The sequence below is a fragment of the Mustela nigripes genome, chromosome 17 (assembly GCF_022355385.1).
Source record: "Mustela nigripes isolate SB6536 chromosome 17, MUSNIG.SB6536, whole genome shotgun sequence".
NCBI lineage: Eukaryota > Metazoa > Chordata > Mammalia > Carnivora > Mustelidae > Mustela > Mustela nigripes.
Genome location: NC_081573.1, coordinates 12,304,014 through 12,324,838, shown reverse-complemented (window position 1 = coordinate 12,324,838; position 20,825 = coordinate 12,304,014). Strand labels below are relative to the sequence as shown.

At 44.5% G+C, this 20,825-nt stretch overlaps 1 protein-coding gene across 1 annotated transcript in view; it reads left to right on the top strand.

Annotated features, from left to right (window-relative positions):
* The first annotated feature begins 1,110 nt into the window (after positions 1-1,110).
* LOC132005134 (zinc finger protein 211-like) overlaps positions 1,111-20,825 on the top strand; it is a 28,937-nt gene continuing 9,222 nt past the window's right edge. The window contains exon 1 of the mRNA XM_059381965.1: positions 1,111-2,008. The gene's annotated coding sequence lies outside the window, so the exon portion shown is untranslated. The remainder of the gene's footprint in view (positions 2,009-20,825) is intronic.

The window sequence follows — 20,825 nt, the reverse complement described above, 5'->3', positions numbered from 1 at the left end:
AAGGGATCTGTACAGGTTATTTAATATACAGACCATACTTCTAAGCACATTCACATTATGTTCTTCCATTGTGCCTACCACATTCCAAGATGCTAGATGATTTAGGATTTCTTCTTTCATGAATTCTGTGACTTCCTTGTATATAATATAACCCCCAGGAGGGAAGGAGTCTTTCTCCCGTTGTGTCCAGATGTCTCCTTTGCATCTACAATAAGTTCTTGAAGCCAAACACTCTTGATTATTTGTTAGAACAGTGAATAAGCAAGACACTTTAGCTTCCCTTTATATTTTTACAAGTCGACCTATTCCTAACGTCCCTGTTAGCTTTTCCTGAATGTTGGTATCACTTACTTTCAGGAATGGATAAGAATCAAATTCAGGAGACAAAGTCATCAGAATGATTGTTTTAGTCACATACTCAGCTTAACTATATCTTTTCTCAGACATCACTGCTACAATTTCTCTTAAGATCTTCACATTTTTATCATTCACTGGTATTTCCACTGAGACATTTTCTGACACAATCTCTGAATCATTATAGAGCTATTGTCAGTAGCTTTGTGTAATTTGCATTTTATAGCTGTTTTTCTCAGATAATGTCAATTCCTCATGCAGAAAACTCCCTGTAGGGGTGCCTGCGTGGCTCAGTGGGTTAGGCCTCTGCCTTCGGCTCAGATCATGATCACAGGTTCCTGGGATCAAGCCCCGCATCAGGCTCTCTGCTCAGCGGGAGGCCTGCTTCCTCCTCTCTCTGCCTGCCTCTCTGCCTACTTGTGATCTCTCTCTCTGTCAAATAAATAAAATAAAATAAAATAAAATAAAAAGTATAAAAAAAGAAAACTCCACGTAATCGCCAGGGAAATGATAACCACTTTCCAGTAATGAGGTGAGCACAGAGATTTAAGTTACCCTCTGCATTTTGGAAATCAGAGCACCCTTTTCATAGGTACTAACACCTGTAAACCCTGAAGCCACCGTCTGCTATCAGAATAGCACGTCTTTCACAGTTCTGTTGTTGAGATAGATGTCAGATTTCCAAAAGGTAGGGACTTTCAGTCTATCCAAAAGGAGATACTAAATAGATACACGTGTTGCTAAGTTGAACACAGTAATTTACTGTACAGTCAAGGGAGATACCTTCTGTGGTAATTACAGAGATCAGCTTTGTATTCCTGCTTCGGGGTAGTCCAACATCCCTGTTCAATAATTTCTGTCATGACCCAATCTGTTTTTTTCTGTCGTCCCTGATCAAACATAGAGCGACTGTAAAACCAAGTGTAACACTGACTTGGTAGTGTATGGATTTGAATTGCAACGTGACTTGTTGAGCCTGCATAACTACGGATGGTAAGCGTATTTGAATCTGTAGCCTTTGGGAATATCTGAAATATGTTTAGCTTCTTGGAGCAAGCGGAGCTTCATCCGGAATAACACGTCCCTGCACTCTTGGGTGAACAGCTACAAGCAACACACAACACTCCCCCCAAAACTTGAGTTCTCCTTCTTTAAGAAGAGACAAAGACCCTTCTAATCTCTTGGACTCAAAGACGGCATCTCCCAACGCAGCTCCTGGGTCGAAAATTGTCTGGGGGTGGGCTGCCGAGCACCCTTACACACGGCGTCTGAATCCGTGGGAACTACATTACCCTGTATGCTCCGCGCCTAACGGCCGCCTCGCTGAACCAATGAAGGTTCACAACAGGCGTTTTCCGTGTGTGACTCCGAACGCGGGGCGGGACTTCCGGCGTCCTCCTCCGGGCGGTCATTTTGGCTTCTCCCCTGTGTTCATCCGGGCAGAAGTTCCGGAGCGCTGGGTGTGTGCGAGAGGACTCCAAGAGAAGGAGTCAGAGGAGTCTTTGACCCCGCCATACAGAGGCGGGTCTGAGGCGAGGCGACGCTTCCCGGGGTGCCCCGCACTAGGGCCGGTTTAAGAACCGCCTGCCCGCTCCCGGCCCCGCTTCGCTCACAGGCCCGGATGGCGGCAGTCACGCTGAGGGACCCGGCTCAGGTAAATGCTGCGTTTTCCGCCCCTCATCGCCACCCAGATCCTAAAGCTCCGGTTGAGGGGCGCCGGCTCATGTCCTCACATTCCACGTCACTTTAGGATAACGAGGCACTAGTAGGTGGGGTCCCGTTTCTGACAATGACTCTGAATAAACATGACATCTCAGCTTCCCGGTTTCGTTTCACTGGTGAATAGTTGTGGGGAGCGTTTAATTTCACTGTTGTGATTAGGTGTGGGGGAGTGTTGCAGGCAGAGGAACCGACCTCTGCAAAGGCGTGGAGGTGCCGCTGAGCTGGGAACATTCGGGACCGCTGGGGGTGGTTGTGCCTGAGGGGAACAGTGTTTGAGGCGGAGTCTCACCTGGAGGAGCACGCTGAGGGTGCTGCCTGCGTGCTCGGGACTCTGGCAGCTGTGGATAATTGTAAACAAAGCGACACGAATGACAGGGTTTTAAGGCTTCTCGAAGGCTATTGATTGGAAAAACAGACGGAAGGAGAGTGATGGAGACATTGAGGCATTAGGAGGTTGACTCCTTTTTCGAGGACGCAGAGCTAGTAAGACGAAACTCTGAGACATAAAAGGTAGACTCCAGTCATAAATACACTCGCTTACGGGCCAGGCATGGGTGCATAGAAGAGTCTGAGCCCACTGAAACCTGACATGTGTTCATTTATAACGTGCCGGTTAAAACACGGCTACAGACGCGCTTTTGGAACATACACAAGTATGTGTAGGGTGTCCTAGCCCCTCACTGGCTCCTATTCCCACTCCTGTATTCTCCAGTATAGTGTGCAGGGACTACGTGCCATTCTTCCAGACCTTGGGTCTAGGGACCCTGGGGAAACCCCAAGCCTCTGCCCTGGGGGTATATGGGGGTATTTCCATTTGGGACACCTGATATAAACAGGTGTTGAAAGGTTATCTCAATACAGGACTGTAAAAACATTTGTGGAGGTAATCTGGGAGCATTAAGGAAACCATAGCTTCCCTTTACTTCAGGTGGGAGCATTAAGATGGGATTCAGGACCGGAATGGCTGCCTGAGAATTTGGTAACCTGTACTGGAGGTGATGGGAACTTTGGGTTCGAGAAGGGAGATGTTCTTAGCCAGGTCTTAACAGGCTTCTTCCGCCTGCATGATAGCGAACAGATTGTGAGGATGAGGGAAGAGGAAGGGAAATCGAGGGTGGAGTCCACTGTAGTGGTCCAGTTGAGGGTTCATGGGACAGAGTGGTGGCTTAGAAATGGCTGGACTGTGTGTCAGTTTTTATTAAGAGTCCATTGGATTTCCTGATGTGCAAGGGAAGTCACATGATTGGTCTTTTAGTATTGCTGTATAACAAAATACCACAAGCTCAGCAGTTTATAAATTTCACAAATTTATTTCTCACAGTTCTGGAGGCAAGAAGTCCGAGATCAGGATGCTTGCATAGTCAGGTTTTGTGTCTAGTGAGGACCTCCTTCCTAATTTCCACCCAAAGGTCCCAGCTCCTAATACCATCAGTTTACTTGTGGGGGGTGTAGAGTGTCAAAATACAAATTTGGGGGGGGGGATAAACTTTTTTTTTTTTTTGAACAGTGAGAAAGTGAAGCACAGGATTTGGAGATGACCCGAATCTTTTTTTTTTATTTTTTTTAAAGATTTTACTTATTATTTATTTGACAGAGAGAGAAATCACAAGTAGGCGGAAAGTCAGGCAGAGAGAGAGAGAGAAACAGGCTCCCGCTGAGCAAAGAGCCCGATGCGGGGCTCGATCCCAGGACACTGAGATCATGACCTGAGCCGAAGGCAGCGGCTTAATCCACTGAGCCACCCAGGCGCCCCGACCCGAATCTTTTTAAAAGATTTATTATTTATCTGACAGATCACAAGTAGGCAGAGAGGCAGGCAGAGAGAGAGGAGGAAGCAGGCTCCCTGCTGAGCAGAGAGCCTGCTCGATCCCAGGACCCGGGCATCACGACCTGAGCTGAAGGCAGAGGCCTCAATCCACTGAGCCTCCCAGGCGCCCCTGACCCAAAGGTTTTGATTTAAACAACAGGAAGGATGAAAATTCCAGCAGATAAGGGGAAATTCATCATAGAGTAATTTTAGCTGGGGATATCCTATCAGTAACTTTCTGTTGGCTATTTTAAGATCTGAGGTGTTTCAGAGACCAGTGAGTGAGAGCATCAAGTAGGCAGCCAGACACCCACATCTGGAATTCTGGGGAGGGGTTCAGGATGGAAACATCCAACATATGGTGGCAACTGTATATGTCCAGGTAGGTGAGTTATATTTGGGAGGTGCAATCTCTAGATAATGATGGTAAAACCATTTTCAGACTAGGAAAGGAAAGGTGGTGGCTGAGAAGTGGGCCTCTTGCTTGGATATCTGGTTGATGGCTTTGAGTTTTCACATACTTAGTGAAATAAGTGGCACAAAGGGTGAAAATGTCAAGGACAGGGTAGACTCAGAGCCGATGAAGGGTACTAGTAGAAGAGTGGACATGAGATGGATAGAGAGGCATAGGAGTTGGCACATTAATACTCAGTCCTTGGAGCTAGTGTTTATTTCACTCAAAGGACTTCGTAGATTTTGTGGCAACTTTGGTGGGGCCTGGGATATTTCATTCAGGCTGGAGGATTAGGTTAGCGGCAAATCTGTGAGAACTTTTGCAACTCAGGTGGGTGACTGGTGGAGCTGCACTTTGAGTGAAGGACTAAGTCAAAAGAGGAAAGTTCTGACTGCAGAAGGCACAGCAAGTGCAGCACAGAAATGGGAAGAGGCCAGGGGTATCTGAAATCTGCAGGTCATTCTGGGCTGTGGTGGTTGTTGCGGGAAGCAGACTTAAGCAGGGAGAACTACATAGCAGGCTTCAGAGCTGCCTCTGGCCGTGAGGCTCATCAGAGGGATCAGTTGGGTCTTGACTGGGTTTACAAAGACCTTTCTGGATACCATGCAGTAGGTAACATGAGGCCAGGGAGATACTTATCCTGTTCTGTGGGGCAGGAAGTGGCTGTGGCTTCTAAAAAGAAGCAAGAAAGAGCCTCTTCAGGAAACTAAGATACTTAAAGGCGATCATATATGCTGTAGTTAACAGACACAGCCCAGGAAATATGCATTCATAGAAGAGATTTGAATGACCCCAGAACTTCTGAGCTAGGGAATTAGTGAAGGTCTTCCCCTGCACAGGCACAGTTTTTAATGATTGGAAGTGTTTGCTGTTTTTTCAGATGCCCAGATCTTGACAAAAGAATGCAGAGCATACAAAGAAATAAGGAAACATGGCTCAATTGAAAGAACCTGGAAACTAGCCCTATAAAAATGTAGGCCTCTGAATTACTTGACAGAAATTTAAAACAACTGTCCTAAAGATGCTCAGTTACTTAAGAGAACACAGACAACAATATCAGAAAACAATTCATGGACAATGTAAGAATATCAACAGAGATAGAAACTGTAAAAGAGAACAAACCAGATATTCTAGAGCTGAACAATACAACAATTAAACTAGAAAATTTATGAGGGGTTCAGTAGCAGACTTGATCAGGTAGAATAAAGAATCTGTAAACTTGAAGATAGGTCATTTGAAATTGTCGAGGCAGAGGAGTCACTGTTAAGGGACTTAACGGGATACCAGCCAACTGACCAGTATATGCATTATGGCAGGCCCAGAAGCAGAAGATTGGGACTTTATTTGCAAAAGATACCAACAGGACAAGTATCTAAAATAAGGAATATCAATAGTTATAATTTTTTAAAAGAACAAGCAAAAAATGTGAACAGATATTTCCAAAGGAAGTTATGGCAAAAGTTACATAAAAAGATATTGGAAAGGGTCATTATTAAAATGAAAAATTAAACCCATAATGACTTAACCACTGTGCACTTCTATCATTAAAATTAAGGGGCACCTGGGTGGCTCAGTCATTAAGCATCTGCCTTCAGCTCAGGTCAGTCCTAGGGTCCTGGGAGCCCCACATCAGGCTCCCTGCTCATTAGGCTCCTTTTTTATTCGTAAAAATAAATACTGCTTACTTCAAAATAAATACTTGTTACTGCTGTTGCTTGATTGTTTCTGTTTTTTAGATTGCACACATAACTGAAATCCTATATTTGTCTTTCTCTGATTTATTATGCCACTTAGCATAATACCTTTTAGATCCATCCATGTTGTTGTGAATGGCAAGATGTTTTGTTTTGTTTTTTTAAATAATCTCCATGCCTAAAGTGAGACTTGAACTTATGACCTGGAGATTGAGTCACATGCTCTACCAGTGAACCAGCCAAGCGCGTCATGATTTCATTTTTTTTAAATGACTGAGTAATATACTCTTGGGTGCATATATACACAGACACCTCACATCTTTATTCATTCATCTATCAGTGGACACTTAGCCTGGGTCCATATTTTATCTATTGCGAATGATGCTGTGGTAAACAGGGATGTGTATATCTTTTTGAATTAGTGTTTTCATTTTCTTCCGGCAGATACCCTGAATTGGAATTGGCAGAATTGGAATTACTGGATCGTATATAATTCTTTTTTCTTTTTGTATATATTTCCTTTCCTTTTTTTTTTTTTTTGACTACTAAAATATTTATTTTATTTGTGTTTATTTTTTACTAATATATGATGTATTATTTGCTTCAGAAGTACAGATCTGTGAATCATCAGTCTTACACAATTCACAGGATCGTATATATTTCTATTTTTGGTTTTCTATGTATCCTCCATACTGTTTTCCAGAGTGGCTGCACCACTTTACATATCCCCCCAACTCCCAAACACGCACACTGCACAAGAGTTGTCTTTTTGATACTAGCCATTTTGAGTGGTGTGAGGTGATAAATCATTGTGGATTTTATTTGCATTTCCCTGATGATTAGGGATGTTGAGCATCTTTTCATATCTGTTAGCCATCTGTATGTTTCTTTGGAAAAATGTGCATTTACGTCTTCAACCAATTTTTAATTGGCTTGTTTGGGGGGATTGGTGTTGAGGTGTGTGAGTTCTTTATATATTTTGGATATTAACCCCTTATTGGATATATTAGCAAATATCTTTTCTAATTCAGTAGGTAGCCTCTTTGTTTTGTTGATGGCTGGCTTTGCTATGCGTCATTTTTTTACTTTGATGTAGTCCCAATTCATTTTTGTTATTTCCCTTTTCTGAGGAGATATATCTAGAATAAAGTGTTGCTAAGGCTGATGTCAAAAAAATTCCTGCATATGTCTTTTAGTCATATGGTTTCAGGACTTATGTCTAGGTCTTTAATCCATTTTGAGCTTATTTTTGTGGATGATGTAAGAAAGTGGCCCGGTTTCATTCTTTTGTAGTGTTATGCCCTAATAATGGGTCCGTGATTAAAGGAGCAAGACTGATACAAAGCCAAGGTCATACAAAGCTTTATTTAGCGCCAAGCATCAAGAATCTAACCCAAAGTTTAGGGACGAACCTCTTACAAGAGGGGGAGACCTTTTTTGTTTCACAGACAAGCTTTTAAGGGCGAAGGCCATGTGGTCGGGCCTGGCCACGAACAGGTGGCCAATGAGATTGTAACACACACAGGAAACTTCACAGTGATTCTAGGTGACCAATTGAGTTACAATTTACCCTAGTAGACATTTGACCCAGCCTATTAACACCTTGATTGGTGGCGCCAAAAAGGCTCCCAAAGGGCGGGGCCCATACTCCTTGGTAACCAGGGAGACACTGTGCATCCCCCTCCCCCCCCCCACCACTGATCTGTGTCTGCACCTGGCCTGACCCACCTTTGTATCTGGGCTTTGTTACCTGAAGCTGGTTTCCGGGACTTGTCTCCAAGTAAATCCCCTGGGGGAAGGAGGGCAGGGACAGTTTCTAAATAGGTCCTTACAGTGATGAAGTCCCAGAACCGAAGTCAGGTTCGGTGGGGTGAGGTTTGGAGCTGACGACTAAAGAAAGAATTCTTAAGACATCTTTGATGCAAAATGGTGGTTTTTTAAAGCACGGGGACAGGACCCGTGGGCAGGAAGAGCTGCTGCCCCGGGTTGTGAGGAGTGGCTGGTTATATACACAGGAGTGTTGGGTAGGTGAGGACAAAGGGGTGTTCAGAAGGGCTATTGGGGCAAAGAATACTATCAGGATATTGAAGGCCTGGTTACTATAAGTCAAGGTCACTTTTCCCTCTAATGAGGCATTAACATAAAGACAATTGGGAGTCTCCTGGTGGAATGTTACATTCCTGCTATAAAGCATCCTTGTTAACGAGATTTAGGTTTAGAAGTAATTTAACTTTATTTACTTTTCCTTCTACCTCTGCCTCCTTCTTCAGTTTTTTATGGAGGGGAGGGTGACATTAGGACTTGAGGAACTGAGTTGTGTCTTTGGAAATTGGGCTATTGATAAGGTAACTTCTTTGTTGTAAATCTCAAGGACATTTGCAAACCAAGGGGGACTCCTGCCTTGCAGGACTGTGATCTCTGCAAGTTAACTATTTATCGTTTTATGGCAGTCATGGGTGCCTGAGGAATGCTACACCTATGGAGGGGAGCAGGTGAAGAGGGGCTGCAAGGCGCCAGCTTTTGCTTTGTCCTCAGCCAGCCTCCTGCTCCCTCATCAACAGTAGGTAGCTACCCAGTTTTCCCAACACTATTTATTTATTTTTAAAGATTTTATTTATTTAAAAAAGCTTTTATTTAAAAGCTGAAGCTTTTCACCATTGAATATGATGTTAGCTGTCATTTTTTTCAAACATGGCCTTTATTATGTTGAGGTATTTCTCTCTGAACCCACTTGAGTTATTATGAATGAATGTTAAATTTTGTCAAATGCTGTTTCTGCACCTATTGAGATGGTAATATGATTATTATCCTTCATTTTGTTAATATGTTGTGTTACATTGATTGATTTTCAGATATTGAATCATCCTTATGATGAAGTTCTAGAACCTAGGTGAGGTTCGGTGGGCTGAGGCCCGGAGCCGGTGACCAAGAAAGAATTCTTGAGACATCTTTGGTGCAGAATGGTGGTTTATTAAAGCACGGGGACAGGACCCGTGGGCAGGAAGAGCTGCTGAATGATATTCTTAATGTATGTTGAATTTAGTTTGGTAATCTGTTGGAAGGCTTTTGCATCTGTGTTCATTAGGGATATTGCTCCGTCTGTAATCTTCTGGTTTTGTAGTGTGTTCATCTGGTTTTGATAGTAGGGTAATGGCTAACTTTAAAGAAATGAAGTTAGAAGAATTCCTTTTCTATATTTTTGTAGTATTTTGAGAAGTATTGGTGCTAACACTTCTTTAAATGTTTGGTACGGGCGCCTGGGTGGCTCAGTGGGTTAAAGCCTCTGCCTTCAGCTCAGGTCATGATCTCAGGGTCCCGGGATTGAGCCCTGCATTGGGCTCTCTGCTCAGCAGGTAGCCTACTTCCTTTTCTTTCTCCCTCTCTCTGCCTACTTGTAAAGTAAATAAAATACTAAAATAAAAAATAAATGTTTGGTAGGATTCACCTGTGAAGCCACTGTGATGAAGTCTTAGAAGATAGGTGAGGTTCGGTGGGGTGAGTGAGGTCCGGAGCCAGTGACCAAGAAAGAATTCTTGAGACATCTTTGGTGCAAAATGCTGGTTTATTAAAGCACAAGGACAGGACCCGTGGGCAGAAGGAGCTGCTGCCCAGGGACTGTGAGGAGTGGTCCATTATATGCTTGCAAGTTGGGAGGGGGTCAGGGATGGCATAAGTCTCTGAGGAATTTTGGGAGCAAGGTTTCCAGGACCTTGAGGGGCTAGCTGTTTTTGGGAAAAAGGTGACTCATTATCAGTAATAAAACCTTTGTTATGAGACTCTTTAGATGTATATCAGTGGGTCAAATGCTTGGGAATGATTGCACAGTTTGGAGGGTTTAGAGATACAGGAAGCTTCCAAAGGAATTGTTAAAGTAGACTTGCAGGATCCTGGTTGGGGGTGGGAGGGGGTTGGTCAGGCTATGATTGCCCTTTGCCAGGTGTTAAGGTGGAGGCAGTTGAGTCCCTAGAGAATGTCACTGTGCCTGTTTCAAGGGCTTGTCAGTGGGTAAGGACATTTTTCTTCTGCCTGTTTCCCACATCATTTGGGTCCTGGACTTTTAAGTTTGTTGGGAGTTGTGGGTTGTTCGTAGGGGTGGGGTGGCGGAGGGAGGGGAAGAGAGAGAGACTCTTAGCAGGATCCACACCCAGCACAGCCCAATGTAGGGCTCATTCTCATGACCTTGAGATTGTGACCTGAGCCAAAATAAGAGCTGGGTGTTTAACTGACTGAGCAACCCAGACTCCCCCTGTTGGGAGTTTCTTGGTTACTGATTTAGTTTTGTGACTAGTAAATAGTCTGTACAAATTTCCTATTTCGTTGTGATCCGGTCTTGGAAGGTTATATTTTTCTAAGAAATTATCCATTTCTAAAAAAAAAAAAAAAAAAAAAAAAAGAAATTATCCATTTCTTCTAGGTTGTCCAGTTTGTTGGTATATAATTAATCCTTTATATTTCTGTGGTGTCAGTTGTAAGGCCTCTTTCTTTTCTAAGATTTTATTTATTTATTTGAGAGAGCATGAGAAGGGGGAGGGTAGAGGGAGAAGCAGACTCAGCAAGAAGCCGATGTGGGACTCGATCCCTGGGCTCCAGGATCATGACCTGAGCTGAAGGCAGTCGCTTAACCTACTGAGCCACCCAGGTGCCCATAAGTTCTTGATCATTTCTGATTATTTGAGTCCTCTTTTTGCCTTGATAAGTCTGTCTAAAAGTTTATTTACTTTATCTTTTCAAGGAACCAGCTCTTGGTTCCCTTAATCTTTTTTTTATTGTTTTTATAATTTTTTTTAAAAAGTTTTATTTATTTATTTGACAGATCACAAGTAGGCAGAGAGAGAGGAGTAAGCAGGCTCCCCACTGATCAGAGAGCCCGATGCGGGGCTCGATCCCAGGACCCTGGGATCATGACCTGAGCCAAAGGCAGAGGCTTTAACCCACTAAGCCACCCAGGTGCCCCTGTTTTGTTTTTGTTTTTGTTTTTAAGATTTTATTTATTTATTTGACAGAGAGAGATTACAAGTAGACAGATAGGCAGGCAGAGAGAGAGGGGGAAGCAGTTTCCCTGCTGAGCAGAGAGCCTGATGCGGGACTCGATCCCAGGACCCTGAGATCATGACCTGAGTTGAAGGCAGCATCTTAACCCACTGAGCCACCCAGGCGCCCTTTTTTATTGGTTTTTAATCTTTAGTTTTTTAAAAGATTACATTTATTTATTTCACAGAGAGAAGGATCACAAGCAGACAGAGGCAGGCAGAGAGAGAGGGGGAAGCAGGCTCCCTGCTGAGCAGAGAGCCCAATGTGGGGCTCAATCCCAAGACCCTGAGACCATGACCTGAGCCAAAGGCAGAGGCTCAACCACTGAGCCACCCAGGCACACCTCTTTTCTTTTTAAGATTTTATTTATTTATTGGGCAGATAAAGAGTACACAAGTAGGCAGAGCAGCAGGGAGAGGGAGATGCAGGCTCTCTGCTAAGCAGGGAGCACGATGCGGGGCTTAATCCCAGGACCTGGGGACCATGACCTGAGCTGAAGGCAGTCACTTAACTGACTGAGCCACCCAGGCCCCCCTATTTCATTTATTTTCATTCTGATCTTCATTATTTTTTTCATTCTACTAACTTTCGTTTTTGTTCTTTTTCTAGTTACTTTAGGTATAAGGTTTTTTAAGATTTTATTTATTTATTTGACAGAGAGAAATCACAAGTAGATGGAGAGGCAGGCAGAGAGAGAGAGAGGGAGGGAAGCAGGCTCCCTGCTGAGCAGAGAGCCCGATGTGGGACTCGATCCCAGGACCCTGAGATCATGACCTGAGCCGAAGGCAGCGGCTTAACCCACTGAGCCACCCAGGCGCCCCATCAGTCTTTAAATTTACTGAGACTTGTTTTGTGACCTAACATGTGATTTGACTTGGAGAATGTTCCATGTGCATTTGAAAAGAATGTGTATTCTTCTGTATGGGGATGGAGTATTCTGTATATGTCTGTTAAGTCTGTATGGTTTATTGATTAAAGCCACTGTTCATTGTTGATTTTCTGTGTAGGTGATCTGTTTGTCGATGTGAATGGACTGTTGAAGTCCCTTTCTATTACTGGTTCTGTTAGTTTCCCTTTGTGTCTGCTAATGTTTGCTTCATATTTTTAGGTGCTCTTTTGTTGGTTGCATAGATAGTTAAAATTGTCGTATCCTCTTGTTGGGTCAACTTTATAATTATGCAGTGCTTTTCTTTCTCTTTATTACAATCCATATCTTAAACTCTACTTTGTTTATTATAAGTATTCCTACACCAGCTTGATTTTCACTTCCATGTGCATGGAATATGTGTTTCCATTCCTTCATTTTTAGTCTATGCGTCTTTAGGTCTGAAGTGAGTCTCTTGTAGGCAGTGTATAGATGTAGGCAGCGTGTAGATGGGCCTTGGTTTTTGTTTTTGTTTTAAGATTTTATTTATTTATTTATTTGACAGGTTAACAAAGAGAGGGAACAGTAGCAGGGGGAATGGGAGAGGGAGCCCATTGTGGAGTTCGATCCCAGAACCCTGGGATCATGACCTGAGCCGAAGGCAGATGCATAACTGACTGAGCCACCCAGGTGCCCATATATTTTGTATCTCTTTATTGAAGGTCTTACTGAACTCATCCACTTTTCTGTCAAGACCAGTGAGCATCTTTAGGACCATTACTTTGAACTCTTTCTCAGGTAGATTGTTTCATTGAGTTTTCTTTTCTGAGGTTTTGTCTTGTTTCATTTGGAACATATTCCTCTGTCTGTGTTTTGTCTGACTGTTTGTTTGCATGTATTAGGTCAGTTACAAGTCCTGGTCTTGAAAGTAGTGACCATTAGAAGGCATTCTGTGGGTCCCAGTGGTGCAGTCCCCCCAGTCCCCAGAACCAGTCACTGTGGGGTATAACCCCTCAGTGTGCTTTTTAAGCTCTTGTAAATGGTCAGAGACTGTTCTGGGCATGTGGGTCGTTGAGCTGGCTGGCAGCCCTTCTGTCTGCAGTAACCGGCCAGGGCTCCTGTAAGCCCTCTAGTGGACAGGGCTGGCCCCTGCTGCGGCTGGCTGAGATAACCTCGCTGTAGCTGCTGCTGGTGTGCTGGGGGAGGGAGGATTCCCTCCTCCCTGGGGCAGGAGTCACTTTGGAGAGGTGCCTGTCTCAGCTGGGGGTGCCCATGCTCTGGGGCAGCATAAGAGCTGCTTTGGGGGAGGGGTACCTGCTGGGGGATAGGTAGCTTAGGTGGAGCAGGTTTGCAAGGGAACTCTAGGGTGGGGGGAGCAGTGCTAGCAATGTAGAGGGAGAGGGTTAGATCTGGCTCCCACAGGCATCCGGCCAGCTAGGCTGAAGGAATGCCGGAATAACGGTCTCCACCAGCACATCTTTTCCTTGAGAAGGCTTCTAGAGATCCTTGCTCCTCTGGCACATGTTCCAAAATGAGTCAGTAAATCTTCACGTGTGACCTAGGTGCTTTTCAAGCTGCTGCCTTTTGTGCTAGCTTTCAGACGGAGTGTTACAGTATGGTGGCCCTCTAAAGAACAGAATCTCAGTTTCCGATAGCCTTCTGGCTCTGCCGTTACCATAGTTTAGCCCTGCTGATTTTCAGGTATCTCAGAGTTAAGTTCTGCTCATTTTCAAAGTCAGACTTTATGGGGCTCATCTTCCTGTGCAGGTCCCCAGGGCCAGGAGGTGCCCTTTGTGGGGATGGAGCCTCTTAATCCTTAGGGAGGACCTGGACCTGTGTGCCTGTGATACCCTTCCCACTTGTGGCTTGCCATGCTAGGTGTTTGGTTCTGCACAACATCTGTAACCCCTCCTACCCTACTCAGTTTGGCTTTTTTTTTTTTTTTTTTCTTAAAGATTTTATTTATTTGACAGAGACATATGGGAGAGGGAACGCAAGCAGAGGGAGTAGGAGAGGGAGAAGCAGGCTACCTGCAGGGTAGCCTGATGTGGGGCTCGATCCCAGGACTCTGGATCATGACCTGAGCCGTAGGCACATGCCTAACAAGTGAGCCACGCAGGCCCCCTCTATTTGGCTTTCTGTATTCAGCTGTGGAGTAAGTGTTCTAGTCTTAAGGTCATTCTCAGAGTGAGTTGTGTTATATGTAGTTGTTGGCTAGGTGCATCTGTGGGTGGTGAGCCATCCTTTTCCTACTCTGCCATATTCCCCTGCTTTGTCTTTGGTATTTTTTTTTTTTTTAAGATTTTATTTATTTGACAGGCAGAGAGAGAGGAGGAAGCAGAGAGCCTGATGTGTGGCTCGATCCCAGGACCCTGAGATCATGACCTGAGCCAAAGGCAGAGGCTTAACCCACTGAGCCACCCAGGCGCCCCATCTTTGGTATTTCTTATAAAAGCACTAATGTCATCTTGAGAGTCCCAGCCAGATGGCCTAATCTAACAGAAGTACCTCCCCATACCCTACCTTCTATTTCCGTTTCATTGGGGTTAGGGGTTCGACATACGGATTTGTGGGCACAAATCCATGATCTAATAGGAACAGAATATGGATATATCCAGCGTAGATGAGTCTAAACACTTATGCTGAGTGGAAGAATTTAGATGAAGTGAACACACAGGATCATTCCGTTTATTTAAGACTCGAAAATGTAAGCTAATCCATTATCACAGAAGAGATCAGTGGTTTCCTGAGAATAGTGGCTGAATGAGTAAGTTTTTTTTCTCAGAAAGAGTTCTGAGAAAATTTTGGATGGTGATGAATGTTTCCTGTCTTGATTGTGGTGATGGTTTCAATGGTATATATCTGTGTTAAAACTCACTACAGTGTACACTTTATTTTTTTAAAGATTATTTATTTATTTGACAGACAGAGATCACAGAGAGGCAGGTAGGGAGTGGGGGAAGCAGGCTCCCGGCTGAGCAGAGAGCCCGATGTGGGGCTCCATCCCAGGACCCTGGGATCATGACCTGAGCTGAAGGCAAAGGCTTTAACCCACTGAGCCACCCAGGCGCCCCTACAGCGTACACTTTAAATGTCTTCAGTTATAATAGCTTCAAAGAACCATAAAAATACAGATAAATAAAAAATACATTTACTTCTAGCAAGACAAAGTATCTTAAGAGAATGGTTAGGTTGAAAGCAATAAGGGGGAGAAATTGTAGCTATTAGCATAGAATCCTGAAGAGGGGGGGGTTTCTTTTTTCTCTTCCTGTGTTCCATGGTGTCAGTGATGCAGTGAAGGATACAGCAGAAACCCCCTAAAAAGATGGAGTTGTTGGAGTCACCATCATACTGTGAGGGACTAAGGAGGATCCAGTACCAAATATTCCTAAATCCTTATGACCCTAATGTTGTTCCTAATGAGGGGGAACTTTTGTGCTGGGTTTGGGGAGTTAACAACACTTTCTAAGCCAACGGGATAAGTAGGATAATGTTGCCTTTACACATCTTGTCTCAAGGGTCAGATTACACAGTAAAGGAGACTGAAGGTACTAGTGGGTAGAGTTAAGGGAGCTAATCAACTGGCCTAGAAGTGGGAGGTGATGCTGGATTACCTGAGCCTACCCAGTGTGATCAAATGGGTTCTTGGTTGGGGAACTGATAGGCAGAAAATGGAAAGTGTCCAAGTGACGTGGGGTGAGAACAACTCAGTTCGCCATTGCTGGCTTTGAGATGGAAAGGGCTGGGAGCCCGGAGCTGCGGAGTCTGTCTGAGGAATGAGAGAAGAGATGAACTCTTTCCTAGAGCCTCTGGAAAGGAAGTCAGCCCTGCTGACACCAGGGAGACTTTTTGGACTTTGGACTTCCAGAACTGTAATATAGTAAATTTTGTATTGTTTAAGCAATAGTTGAAATAGTGCATAAGCAGAATACTTAGAGTTGCCAGATTTAGGAAATAAAAATACAGGACACTCAGTTAAATGTGAATTCTAGGTGAACTTTTTTTTTTTTTAACTCTATGTCCCATGCAATATGCCTTATAAAATTATTTGTTCTTCGCCTGAAGCTCACATGAAGCTGGGTATCCTGTGCTCTGTCAGGGAACTCAAGGTATACTAGAAAGCACTGTGAGCATGTTTTGCTGTTTTTAGAACCCTGGTTATTCTCCATAATATGGATAAAAAGAAACAGGCATTTATCACTCAGCTGACTGCTGGTAGGATAAAACAGGATGAGACCTGACAGCACATGCGGTACTGGTGTGCAGGCTAAGTGTCCAGTTAGTTTCAGCCTATTGGGAAAACCTTGGGAATGACTTGGAAAACATTCTGGGGCCTTGATGTAGTTCTGCAAATGTACTACTTTGAGTCAGAACAACCAAATCTTATGATACACTGTTTGATCAGCTTTCGGAGTACCTACCAGTACCCTTCCCTGTCCCTTCCTTGTCCCTTCCCTTTCCCTGCCTACGCACAAACATGCAGATGTACATACACACGAAAGTATCACGCAGGGTTCCATACTAATGCTCGTAGCGAGCACTCTTGCTGTGGAACCACAGCAGTTTGCAGGGACACCTTTCTGTGATCTGAAATTGTCTGGAAATGGAGGTGGAGAAATCGGTATTCTCAGGTACTTGATGCTGGCAATGCACAAAGGTACATCTACCTTGAAGAATATTTTTTTGCAGTTTTTTTTCTTTTTAAGTTATGTGTTTACACATTACAACTCAGAATCCTAAGTTGAAACAAAAAGCTATAGACAGTGTTTACTGTGACTCTATTCACGATATCTGGAACTGGAAATGATTCATGCGTCCTGCAGCTGGGGAGTCGATAAACCGGGTACATCTGCGCAATGGAAGCCTGCTTGGCATTACAGAGAATGAACTACTGATCCCTGTCAAAACAAGGGAGAATCACAAATGCGTTGTTGTTTTAAGATTTTATTTACAGGAGAGGGGGAGACACAGCATGCACAAGCAAGGGGAACAGCAGGCAGAGGGAGAAGCAGGCTCCCTGCTGAGCAAGGAGCCAGTGTGGGACTTGATCCCAGGAGCCTGGGATCATGACCTGAGCCGAAGGCAGACGCCCAACCAACTGAACCACCCAGACATCCCACAAATGTGATGTTGTATGGGGCCTGGGTGGCTCAGTCGTTTAAGCATCTGACTCTTGATTCTGACTTCATCGTGCTGTCAGGGTCATGAATAGAGACCCACGTTGGGCTCCGCGCTTGCTGTGGAGTCTGCTTGTCCTTCCCTCTCTGCTCCTTCTGCCCTCAAGTGCGTGCTCTCTCAAATAAATACATAAAAACAAAACAAAAACCAGTTCATTGTTTTGATTAGAAGGGCTGTATTCTGTTTGATTCCCCTTACCAGATGCCCTGGAAAAGATGGCCTAAAACCTGAGGCAGACAGCACGTAGGGTTTCAGAACACGGGGGTAGGGAGCACGACTTTCTGCAAAGCGGGAGGAGGACTTGCGGAGAGATGGGGCTGTTCTGTACATTTATTTTAGTTGGTGAATTTGTGATTATGCTGTCAAAACATGTTGAACTGTACGTTAAGAGTGCATTTTGCAGCATTTGGTGTTCTGGGAAATTAAAACATAAATACCAAAAAGAGTGGCTGTTTTTAATAGGGCTGTCCTGAAAGGACTTGGGAGCAAACATTTCATGCGGCTGTTTGAGAACAAAGAAACTCCGGCAGAGAGATCTGAAGTTTGCTTAGACAGTGTCAGAGTAGTCCTATTTGGTTTTAAGGAGAATACGTTTGTGAAACAGAAGTACTTTTCCCAAATACATAATCTGTGATCTGAGATCCACAAGGCTAAAGGCTTTTGGAAATCTTTCCTTTTTCTTTGTGTGTAAAGCCCACTTCAGTTTCAGAGGAGCACAGTGTCCTCTCCTTGGCGCCTTGTCATCTGTTTGCAGCTTGCAGCAGGAGGCGTAATTCCTGCTTCTGTTTCTAGGCCGCACGCTCCATCCAGTGCCCTTCCACACCAGCCGCTCTGCGGGATGCTGGCTTGAAGGAGACTTACACAGTCCCCAGCTCGGGTCGCACACACGTTCCCTGCTCTTTAGAGATGTAAAATCCAGGGTTGCCTTATTCCTGTTCTAAAATCTCACCGTTGGGGCGCCTGGGTGGCTCAGTGGTTTGGGCTGCTGCCTTCGGCCCGGGTCATGATCTCAGGGTCCTGGGATCGAGCCCCGCATCGGGCTCTCTGCTCCGCAGGAAGCCTGCTTCCCTCTCTCTCTCTCTCTCTCTGCCTGCCTCTCTGCCTACTTGTGATCTCTGTCTGTCAAATAAATAAATAAAATCTTAAAAAAAATAATAAAATAAAATCTCACCGTTCTCTTTACTAGAAAGACTCCCAAGTAGCGATTTCCTTGTTAGTGCTGCCACCATCTTCAACCTTGACTTCATGTAGTTGGGGAATATTCAGGAAACCTAGGACCTATTCCCCTAAATGCTCTTAATAATTGTAAGTATTTCAGTACTCTCAGATAAGGAGCCCAGTCACAGCGGATCTGTCACTTAGAACTTCCCAAGCCCTGGGCGCAGACGTCCCTGGCTCTGGCAGCCTCTCTCTGTCTCTTAATTGTATCTTCGGGTTTCACCTTTTGACTCAGTAGATCAGTAAACTTTTGGCAGGTCCAGGAAATCTAAATGTTACTTCATTACGTTTCCAATATTACTCCCCTCTGTCCCTTGATATTCTGCTCCCATAACACAACAAAGAAATCACCATTTGAAAACAGTTTTTGCTTTCTTACATAAAACCAATTGGTTTAACTTCTGTTAACATTAGTCAGAGAGCACACAAGTGTGGGGGTGGGGAGGGGTGAGCAGCAGGCCCCTCGCTGAGCAAGATACCTGGTGCAGGACCCAGTCCCGGGACTGTGGGATCAGGACCTGAGCCAAAGTCAGATGCTTAACCAGCTGAACCATCCAGAGGTCCATGTTCATTCAAGTCTTATTATGGACCTACTTTTATCAAAATAGAACTAATTCCTCCCCTCTGATTTAGGGTCAGTTACTAATGCCAGTTAAGGACCATGCCGCCCATGTCTTAACATCTCGGGGCACTAGTTCTTTTTTTTTTTTTAAAGATTTTATTTATTTATTTGACAAAGATCACAAGTAGGCAGAGAGGCAGGCAGAGAGAGGAGGAAGCAGGCTCCCTGCTGAGCAGAGAGCCCGATGCGGGGTTGATGTTGATCCCAGGACCTTGGGATCATGACCTGAGCCAAAGGCAGGGTCTTAACCCACTGAGCCACCCAGGCATGGGGGCACTAGTTCTTTATGAAATCTCAGGATATTAACTTCTCTTGCAGTGGGCTTGCTTTTGCAGCATCTCTCTCTCTTTCTCTTTTTTTTTTAATTAAGATTTATTTATTTATTTATTTGACAGATCACACGTAGGCAGAGAGAGAGAGAGAAGGAAGCAGGCTCCCACCAAGCAGAGAGCCCGATGTGGGGCTCAATCCCAGGACCCTGGGATCAAGCCCCGCCTCGGGCTCTCTGCTCAGCGGGGAGCCTTTATCCTCCTCTTTCTCTGTCTGTCTCTCTGCCTGCTGTGATCTCTGCCTGTCAAATAAATAAAAAATCTTAAAAAAAAAAAAACAACTTTCCTCTCCTTAGTTGATCCAGTATATTTCCTATTCTACCATTTGTCTCTCTCCACTTTTACAACTAAACTTTTTTTTTTAAAAGATTTATTTATTTGACAGAGAGAAATCACAAGTAGACAGAGAGGCAGCCAGAGAGAGAGAGAGAGGGAAGCAGGCTCCCTGCTGAGCAGAGAGCCCGATGTGGGACTCCTCCCAGGACCCTGAGATCATGACCTGAGCGGAAGGCAGCGGCTTAATCCACTGAGCCACCCAGGCGCCCCCAACAACTAAACTTTTAAGATAAATTTTTGAGGAGCATTTTTTTTCTCTCACTCAATTACCTCAATTCCTATGTAGCACTCCACTCATTCAAGTTTGGTTTGTTAGCCTCACAACTTCATTGTCATTAGCTAACTCCTGAATCCAATGGTGACTTCTGAGATTTTGTGTAAAGTTCCTCTCAGAAGGTTTTACCACAATTGACGTTTTTTATTCCCGATTTCTTTTCCTCTCCCGTCTTCATTTTCCCATTAGTCATTTCTGAATTTTCAGACTGCACACTCATTTCTGATCTCATGCAGTGTCGTGACTATAAATAGCACACCGTATAAATACTAGAAAACTTCCAGATCTATATCTGTCACAGACCCCCACATGTTCAAAAATTTCTCCTGCACTTCCTTGCAGTCCTTCCCCGGCCCTGGCCTTCCCCATTTCAGCCAGTGCTAACTCCATCTTTCTACTTGCCGAGGCAGGCCAAAAATCTAAATGTCATGTTCATGCATGCGTTCTTTTTTTAAAAAAAAGGGGGGGGCGAACTAACTTGATTGTACTTAACATACAGTGGTGCACTAGTTCAGTGTTGTACTAGTTTCGGGCATGCAGTGTGGTCACTCGGCGATTCTCTACATTGTGCAGTGCTCACCGTGATAGCCCGTGTGGTACCGCCTGTCGCCGCACATTCCTGCAGTACTGCTATTCGTTTTTATTAAAGGGTTATTTTAGGGGACCTTGGGGGGCAGATGTCTCAAGTAGACTCCCGGCTCAGTGCGGAGCCCTTTGGGCTTGATCTCAGGACCGTAATCAAGAGTCACTTAACCGAGTGAGCCCCCTGGATGCCCCCACATTGATTGTTTCCAGATGCTGTACCTTTCAACCCCATGATTTCTCATTCCATAACTGGAAGCCTGTAGCTCCCACTCCCCTTCACCCATTTTGCCTGTTCCTCCAGAGCCCCTGTTTTCTTTATGTTAAGATGATACTTGGGGACAGTAGATCTGTAAAGG